This window comes from Amblyomma americanum, chromosome 1, assembly GCF_052857255.1.
Source record: "Amblyomma americanum isolate KBUSLIRL-KWMA chromosome 1, ASM5285725v1, whole genome shotgun sequence".
In the NCBI taxonomy this organism is placed as follows: domain Eukaryota; kingdom Metazoa; phylum Arthropoda; class Arachnida; order Ixodida; family Ixodidae; genus Amblyomma; species Amblyomma americanum.
The window spans coordinates 26,343,514-26,353,600 of record NC_135497.1 but is presented as its reverse complement, the minus strand read 5'-3'; the positions used below and the strand labels follow the sequence as shown (position 1 = coordinate 26,353,600).

General features: G+C 46.4%; 1 pseudogene; it reads right to left on the bottom strand.

The window, feature by feature from the left end:
- Positions 1-3,010, bottom strand: part of LOC144122975 (uncharacterized) — a 6,982-nt pseudogene extending 3,972 nt beyond the window's left edge.
- Positions 3,011-10,087: the final 7,077 nt, after the last annotated feature.

The window sequence follows — 10,087 nt, the reverse complement described above, 5'->3', positions numbered from 1 at the left end:
GGCTACAGGAAAGGCGCTAAGGGTGTGGATAGAATGCTAGAAACGTATTTTGGAAGAATCAAACAAAAAACTAGTCCTTCTTGCTTTGTTTCAGCTCGAAACACATGATCAGCCATTGGGAAGCATTGTTATGCGTAAAAGCGCACTTGCGGAATATTGAATGTCCCCTTTAGGGCAAACCAAGTGGTGCGGCCATCAACGCTTGGCCGGCGTTTAGGGTAAGAGGTCCATTTCTTCCAGGAGAGCCTTTGCCGTGTGTCACGCTCGTGAGCCGCTTTGACGAAAGCTACTCTGTATGGCGTTATGTCTATGTGAATACGGCCAAACGCACAGACGCACGAGAACGGATTCCGCGAAAGCAGTACAACAAACAAGGACACATGTCAAATTTGCAGTAAAATATGCAAGGCATCCCGTCGGTAATAGAATAAGTTCAAGAAAATATTGAAATCTAAAATGCAGAACAGCATAGAGCTAATAAACGAACGATGAGAGCTGCGGAAAATAACGTCACTGATAGATTTATGTGATTTTCTTTGCTTTATTTCCATAAACAAGGATACACAAGGCTGAGGGGAAATTAGAAAGAGCTTCTCAAAACAGCATGACGAGCCCCAGCGTCGACTGCAGTAAATGTAGCAGGATGGAACACTTAAATACAACAGTAGGCTACCAGAAGACAGCACCACGGCAGAAAACTAATAACTTATTTTACAATTCTAGCGCAAAATGAAGATCATGGCTTTAATTTTCTCCCATTTGATCATACCGTTTACTAATAGACTACCGAGGCATGCAAACAAGGGGAATGAAGATTTTTAATGCACTATTTCGCATGATCAGTGTGTTCGGTCCAATAAATGCCTGTAGTTTGAAACCTTTGAGAGAGTCTCATTTTCAGACCAATAACGCAATTTAACGCGGTATTCATTCGGTGACATTTGCACGAAAACTATTTTTTTAGAAATTATCAGATATGATATGCACCTGCCAGGCCTCACACCAGGCGGTGACTTCTCAGATAGTATCATTCAGAATTAACTGATGTGACGAATTTCTAATGTCTCGATAAAGAGCACAATCAACCTACAGAAAGCTCTGTGATGTCATATTAGCAGGCGCTCACATAAATAAGTCAAAACAGTTCTATTCCTGCTTATGTTTAGAGCGGTTTCACTTGGGAGCATTTCTGTGTATATAGTCCAGTTGCCAGTCTACCTGCCCTGCTCCCATAAAATAAGTTTTTAAAGTTTGGCGGATACGTTCAGCATCACGGAAGGATCTGTTGGAACCCAGCCTTGTGGCCTCAGCAAACGCTGGCACATCGCTACCTTCGTTGCGCCATTCCCCTTCAACTACGTTTCCGTTCCAAGTTTCCGCGTCCACTAGAGTTGGTGGACAGTACTACTGCTGGTCCTCCTTTCGGCCGATTAGAAAATTGTGCAATGCAATGCTCGCAAGGACATATCTGTTCACATTTTCATCGCTAGCTTTAAACCTCCTCCGCAAGATGCGCCATCGGCTTGTAAGAATGCCAAAGGCATTTTCAATGACACGTCTTCCTCGTGAAAGCCGGTAGTTAAAAATTCTTTCGTCGTCTGTTTTCAAACACCGTTTTGCATAAGACCGCATTAGATATGGTTTCAAAGGGAACGCCTCGTCTCCAAGAATAACGTTTGGTGCAATGCTACCCCCCGGAAGCGCGGCAGGCTCGGAACACCCAGGAGCCCGGATTCAAGGGCGTGGGATAGCTGTGACCTCCCAAATACACCACCGTCGCTCTCTCCTCCACACCGGCCAACATCAATGTACAGAAATCTATGTCCGGAATCGCACATTGCTAGAAGAATCTTTCTGAAGGTCCCCTTGTAATTGAAGTTTTCCGACCCGGAATTACTGGGGGCCTCCACGGTAACGTGCTCCCCGTCATTGCTACCAGTAGAGAATAATGGAGATTAATTATTCTTTGCCCACCGTATCTAAAAAGCAATATACAGCCCTTTCTTCTCGGATGCTTGACAACAACTGTATTGCCGATATCTCGTCACATTATATATATTGGTCATATCTTAATAGGTGCGCACATGCTTACATTCACTCCTCAACACCCAGAAATTTTCAATGGCATTTTTCCATGGCACTGCAACATGTATGATAGCAGAACCGCATTTCACTAAACAGTTTTGAATCTGCAACTAGCAGGTATTTAGGTTATGACAAATGTGAACGCTACCATATGCTTCATGGATTGGAGCAGTTTGAAGTGAGCGGCATGATACCAAGATCAATATTTTACAGTATAACTTACCAATGCAGTTTGGAACGTTCCACCGTTGCATGAACCCTTGAGCTACATCGAGCCATTCTTCGGGCGTTAAGGGACACCGTACATATTGGTGTTTCAGTGCGTCCCAGATTGCTTGCGAGGTCTCTGATATTATGGTGCAAACGGTGGACCTCCCCATCATGTATGCAAATGACAGGCTGCGCTGACTGTCACCGCTGGCAAGAAATCTGCAAAAGAGACAGAATATGCAAACACAACACACTCATTCTGTGGCCACAACAATATGAACTGAAGAAATCGCGGCTTCAAAGAAAGATAACTGTACCGAAGTGGGATTTCCAAGCGGGTTCTTGCGGATATTGCCTGCCTCCAGTTCGTGTCTTGCCGCTCGATTAAGGGTCCAACCAATGCTAAAATTTTCTCGAAAGTTCCCGGAAGTATCCTCATGTAACTGAGATACAGTGAAACATACATTACTTTAACTCACTGCAAACGCCGAAACTTCACTCAATCGAAGAAATATGGCGGGTCCGATTGTCGCAACAACGGGATGAGCAGCCCGGAGTGGCCGAGGTTCCGTTGCCTGCACATGCTGCGCATCCACACACTTCTCGGCCGCCGAGTACGCCTTGCATTTTGTTGTCTGCGCTTCCGAAGGAGATAAAACAGCAGGAACCCACCAAGCAGCACAAATGGCGAACCGCAATCTCGGTGGCTTGGCATTGTCACATGAAGGAAAATAAGCACACCGCGCGACTGTTTACAGCTGACCCATCTGGTGCGATATCGCACTGGGAGAATGGCGCGAAAAACGCCGAGTGAATGGTACAACACGAGAGGTGGCTAACAACTGAGGTTTACTCCTCAGGAAAGGGAAAGGTAAGTCGTGTCAACGCCCGCTTTCACATTTAGCCCAGAAGGGAAAGCCTGCTTGTTCACAAACAGCACTCAGCTTGCATGCTACGAAGCTCACAAGCCTCAGGCGCTCCAAACCAGGAACAGCTCCCTGCGAAGTTGAAGCAATGATTATGAGGCTCAAAATTCAGAGAAGAGCCATAAGGCAGATTGTCAGTGATCTGTGGATGCACGCGGCTTTGTTCGAACCATCCGTCTTTTTGTTAACGGCCCTGTGCCGAGAAGCGGCGATTAATTCCCGTCGCCGAGTCGGCAAGAACCGTGCTGGGCGAGGCAGGCGAGCGTTGATCGGCCAAGGCAGAGACAGAGCTGGAGGGAAGGAGGGGGGACGTTTTTCCCGGAACCCCACAGAGGTCCCCACCTAGGTCTGAGGGGTCCTCACCGCCGGGCGAGACGGGTCTGGACGCTCGCGCGATGCTGAGAACAAATAAGCGTAGCGTACTGTCAGGTGCGGGCGCGGCGAGCAGACGCCGCGGCGCCGAAGCCCGAGGACGGGGCATACCAACGGCTCTCGAGAAGTGGGCCGGGTTAACGAAACGTAGGCGTACTTGCAAAAGGGACGCTGACGCACGTTCAGAGGCAGCAACGACAGGCTGGCGCCGCTTTCCAGATTTTGGGGGGACGCCTGTCAACAGTAGGCACGAAGACGAGTAGTTTGTTATTTGCGGCTGTAGCGGCTCGGTTGAGATCGATAATTGCCGTAATGCTGGGAGCCACCAGGTCACGGGTTCTCAGGAAGCCGGCGACACGTGAGAGCGTCTTTGATGTATTTTCGTGTGTTTCTCTTTTTAGTTCGTAAGGGAGAGAGTTTTAGTATTACTGTGGAAGTATGGGGCGTGGCACGTAAACCTAGTAGGTCAATAATTTCGAGGGCTCGTTCCCGGAATGCCATTTTTTAAAAGCAATTTTGATGTTCTTATCGTGCTGAGTATTTTAGGGAGAGGGGTTTGAACCTTGCGGGACCTGGAAGACATGCCATGCAGTTTGTATACAAATCATGTGTTTGTTGTGATTATGTGGTGCCAAATGTGGGACAGGCTCCTAGGTTTCAAAACCGGGCCCCGGAGCCTGGGAAACTGTCCTGAGCTAGATTTAGATACCTTGCATCTTCGGTGATGCCAAGGAGGGAAGATTTTCCCCCGGCCAGTTCCATGTAATCACTCGCCGTTTATTCTGTTGTAAATATGTGAATTCCTGTATAAAGATTCAGTTTGCCTTCCTTCAGTCAAGTGTTGCCTGATCTCGTCTGTTAGACCGCCTCTGACGGTGGGGCACCTGTTGTGGAGCCCGAAGAACGAACCTTAACTTACCCAAAACCTAAAAAAAAAACACGGCCCGTGGACTGTGGCGAACAGAGGGAGTTCGGGACGGTAACGAAGTGGGGGACGGAAAGTCTGTTACCAGGTTTAAACCGAAGAGAAGGGGACGGCTGATGAAAAGAACAACCATTCAGGTGAAGGAGACAAAAATGAGGATAGAGGTGACGGGGCAGGTAAAATAAAGAGCAGAAAAACAAACTCAAATAAAAACAAAAAAACAGTAAAGAGGATCAAGAAACGCGAGATGAAAACAACGGAGTAATAAAAAAGCGTATCATAGGAATAACATTGGAAGAAGAAGTACGGAAAGCTAAGCAAGTTGGTTACTACTATCCATGGTAAAACAGCGCGTAAAAACACGAGGACGCAACAAACACGACGACACGAGCGCTTTGTCGAAGGCCGCCACCAACCCGCCGAGCTGACGGCTTTTAGCTTCTTCCTGGGATGAAAGCTGCGTTGAAACGCCGTTTACTTGTTGCTAGCTTTTAGGGCCTCATTGCTTCAATTAGCCGATACTGGTAAAATATTCTCCAAACTCTTTTGTTAGCCTAATTCTCAAACGTTAGTATAAAGAACAATCTAGCAAGCCCTGACAAACCATTCTTGTATTGATAACAGAGTTCCTTGCCCCCTACATATGTTCGATTTCGTTCACATTGGCCAGAATAATGCGACTGCAGTGCGCGCAGCGCTTTAATAGTAGCTTGCTATATTCGTATAAATATGTTTCGGTGCTGTACGCGTGGTGTTTCGCTGTAAAAATGTGGAATTGCGCAAAGTTATTCAACTGACTTCTAACTTTTGCCACCGCTTGCGAGATCGCATGTTTTTTTCTGCGATAATAGTCAAGCAAAGCAACGCGCAAGCAGACGACAGACGACTTTCACTGCACGTTCGGCATCTCATTCGGACTCCGCCACCGCCCCTTTTTTTTTCCTCGCGGGAGAAACGTGGGAGAAGCGAGAACCCGCCCTAACTGGTTTGCCGGTCTCCGGCGCCTATTTCGATTAGAACACCGCGCCGCTCCGTTGCTGCCGCGGTTTTCGGCTCCGTCGCCACAGTGCCGTAGAGGAGGCCGGCTGTGAGAATGTTGCCTCACTCGACGACAAGACCGGTCGGCCGCGAGGTGGTGCTTCGAGTTGTTGAGCCGCCGCTCGATCTGTTGGAGAGTTGAGCGCGTAAGATCGCCGCTACGGGGCATTCAGCGTGCGAACTTCAGCGACCAAGTTTTACGCAGAACATAAGTGCGCCTAGGCTTATGGCTGCCTCGAGAAGGAGCGAACTCCTAAATGACTCGCGCTGTGGGAAATTCACTCATTCCACGGAGAAAAGCAGCGCCGCACCCGAGATGGAGAAAGATGCGCTTAGCGGCCTCGCGCTCCAAAAAGGTGCACGAACTGAAACGAAGTTGTGCCTTCCGCTTAATGCGATGGATATAATAATAATAATAATAATAATAATAATAATAATAATAATAATAATAATAATAATAATAATAATAATAATAATAATAATAATAATAATAATAATAATAATAATAATAATAATAGTAATAATAATAATAATAATAATAATAATAATAATAATAATAATAATAATAATAATAATAATAATAATAATAATAATAATAAAAGTGATAGTGACGGTAGATGAAAGCGCATTCGGCGCTTCGAAGCTCCGGCGCAGCGGACGACAATTGGCTTCGCTCGCAATGCTGGTGAGCGAAATATATTTGATCCCGATGTCGCATACATTTCTTGCTTGAATATATTTAGAGCTTTTACAAAATTCATGCGCGATACGCTTCCTGAGCGCCTGCGAAATGCTTTATGGATTTTGCTTTAGTCTCGAGGGAATTCTCGCATTTCTACGCGTACCTTGGGGAATGGGTTGGAAAGGCTTATGGACTATTCGAGTGAGCAGAAAAAATGACTAGAAGAGAAAGATAACAGAAAAAGCAAGTTATCAGTGTCACTCAAGTCTCACCGCTTTTCCGGCAGTACGCAGAACACGAAACTGCATACCACTGGGTCGCAAACAAGGTGACACGTTACAGCAGAGGTGGCGCCACTACTACCGTCACTTGCGTGGCCATTCACACTAATTTGTCCAGACGCAGCTTGGATAAAATCCCTTCGCTAAGTTCGCCATTTATGCCCTGAGCGCGCTCAGAGTCGATTAAAGAGGCTTGAAATTATGCTCTGTACAGTTAGGTTTGATTGTAATACAATTAGGTTTGGTTGGTGTAACATTGTATTTCACCTGAGATAAAACGCTGAATAGGAATGACAGTGGAGATAAAGCACAAGTGTATTGCTGTGACATGCAGCTGCTCTGCTACTAATGTATGCATCTTACTTAATGTATATATGTGTCATATTTATTAGAAAAGTAAGGAAGGAACATGACAAGCGAAATGCGCGTAACAAAGCGGTATCGATACTGGGTTTTGTGATGAATCCCAGGTTTTGTTCGGTGCATATGGCTCAAGCACCCCATTTCTCGCTCCTGGTACCTTTATAACCGCCGGTTGGGCAATAAGGGCAACAAGCCGCATTCCCGAGGCCGGTGTTCGGATCGGTTCTGTCTTCTGAAGCTCAATGAACATTTATGCGCTCAAGCGCCACCTCGAGATTGGTTTCCCACTTATTGCAATGGCATCAGATATCTAACTAAATAACCATCCCTGCGCTTCCCATGAAAGTAAACATCATTTTCCACGGCACACTAATCTCGTTGTAACGAACCGAAGCGTTATATTTGGAAGCTATAAGCAGAACCTAGTTGGGAGTCCGGTTAAAAAACTCGGCTGGAAAGGACGTGCAATCCCAAAGCCATTGCATAGCTCTGGAAAACATTTAAAGGTTAGTGTGATCGGCAGTGGGGCCGACGTATATGGCGCTGGCACTAGCAGTGCATTTGAAGCGCTGCTCAAAGGGCGCATTTTGTCACGTGTGCTGCAATCGTCTGTGGCCCCGATCTCACATCGGGGTACTGTCATCGATGATAAAACAGCGCGGAAATACACGAGGACGGAACAAACACGACGACGCGGCGGTGTTTTGTCATGGGTAGTACTAACCAATTTGCCCAGCTTTCCGTACTGTCATCTCCCGTGCAACCAACGCCGGACCATCGGAACGGCCTAGTATGCCTTGCTGAAAGCGCGATTTTCATTCTTCACACCTACTATCTATGTCGAGGTGGACCGTTTGAGAAATTTTCTTCCTCAGCGCTAGCAGATGCCTGCTGGCTGGCGGCACAATTTGAATGCGAATTTTTATTACTTTTCTTTTCACCTAGCTTTGCGCACCATTCAGGTATATCCAGGGCCGAAGATGGTGCCGGACGACCCCTTTAACGACCGGCATCACGTTTGCAATATTGGCGCTCCTCCTCCTCCTTCTTCTTCTTCTTCTCCTCAAGTAATGTGGCACATACCCACGTGGGGGGGAGGAATGGCCAAGTCTTGATCTTCTTCCTCCTCTTCCTCGCGTGATTATCATCGCATTGATCCGCCTTTCAAAGAGCCGCTCAAATGCAAGACAGTCTCTTCTTACTTGCCTTCTACACTTCCTGAGTTTGCTCAAATGATCAAAATATAAGGACAGAAGTCCTGGCAACCTACCTGATGCACAACGTGGGCATTTTTATGGTATTTGCCATGGTGTATAGAGACGCAACAAAGTAGATATGTTCTTTTTTTATTTCAGTGCGTATATCTCAGATAACTTTTCCTGCAGTTTTATGTTCGGCAATAACGCGCACGTGTCCTCGAACAAAATCCTAATGTGCAATGGACCATATGGCGCGGTCTGGTTTCCAAATCCCTGTCGCACCTTTTTGCGTTGATGTCTAGTGCCCGTTAAAGGCAGCGAATGTGGTCGTTATGCTCTCCGGCACGTTGTCCAAATGCTCGTGCGTGTTTTTCCTTTTATCTTCACAACCTTTTCTTCCCAAAAAATGGTTTATAACCGAAAAACTCGAGCTTATGTTGCAGAAGAGAGCGTGGATTGTGACCATTTATAAAATTTTATTTCAATATAAATGTGTGTATGAGGCATAAACCTGAATGTTCTGCTTAAAACCGAATTTGTAGCACCTATACAGTTAGCGCTACCAGCCTGTATCTTCCTACGCTTAGCGGACAGCCTATATTGTCCTTTTATGTGTCGCACCTTAGTTCTAGAGTAGGCCATACTGTATCGTTGAGTGGGTCCTAAGCGAGCTATTATAAAGCTGAACTGCTCTAGTGCTGAAAAAATACTCTTATTGCGAATTAGACTGCCGACCTCGTTTCGAAGGAAGAACAGTGAGACGATACCTGTGCGCTGAAAACCCGCATGCATTCTAGGTAAATGACGAGCATTACGCGCTGCGGCATCCGTAATAATCAGTCAAACGTGAAATGCCGCCTAGTATTACTGCGTGTTGTATTCGCGTATACAGACGTTGTGCACAAGCACGTCTGGCGCAAAAGCAAAATGGCTAAAAGATAACGTAGAAGAAGCTGATAGATGGCACGACTGGTTGGACGTAGTGCGAGGCATGATGCAGGAACGCGCTCACTCGGAACTCGGATTATTTTTTCGTGTTCCTCTGCCCCGTCTTAACTTCAGCTGCCACCATGCCTCGCACTATAACCCTGATCCCGCTGTGGCTCAGCCCTCCCCCCTTGCTCACACGCAGGCATACGCTAGTAGACGCACCATAATGAGACAGGCTCTTTTTCCTCTCCTTGCCTCTTATATATGATAACTCGATTTTAGGAGCAGGACGTATTTAACTAGCAGCATGACACGGCAAGAGTCGTTTTACTAAGCTTCTCTAGTTATGGTGCATGCTCTCGCCTGTTAACTACGAATACTAAATTTTAAGGGGTTACTTGAATGGCTGTGGGGCACAGCATGACAACGACGTGTAGCAAAAGAGCTTGTTCTTCGAAAATTTCTGCGTACGCGCCTTTATTTTAAATTTATACAGAACACTACTAAGGAAACTGTGGATGCGTAACGAAAAGCTATTTTTATTCATGCCGCCAGAGCAGTAAACTGACAGCGTAGAGCATTGTATTATTTTGCAGTGTACGAGGCCCTGAGTATCGCCCCGCACAGTGAAAAGCGACATGTGTTACCCGCAACGCATATTCGTTCGTATACTGCATTTTCCATGCGACGTGAACTGGAACCGCTGTTACGTTGGCTCATGCATGGAAGGGCTGCGTAGCCTGGGGGTTGTTCATATTCATATTCATTGTGGTTTGCCTTAACTGAAAAATAAAAATTGCTTGTTGCGTAGTGCGTCAGCGAGCGTTCCATAAGCCTCGTTCGAATTCGGCTTCTTTTCACGCCGCCATATTTATCTTGTAATTCTGGCTGTCGCAAACAACAGATGGTGTTGATGTCAAATCCTTTTTCCCGAAATGTTCTTGCTGCAAGGTAAGGACAGCAAAATTTGCTGAAGAAAACCGATCAATTTCTGCGAACGTGGGGGAGAGGAGGCGTTTGCGTGTGGGGAGAGGAGGCAGCGGCAGCGAGATGTAGGGAGGGCTACTACAGGGAGA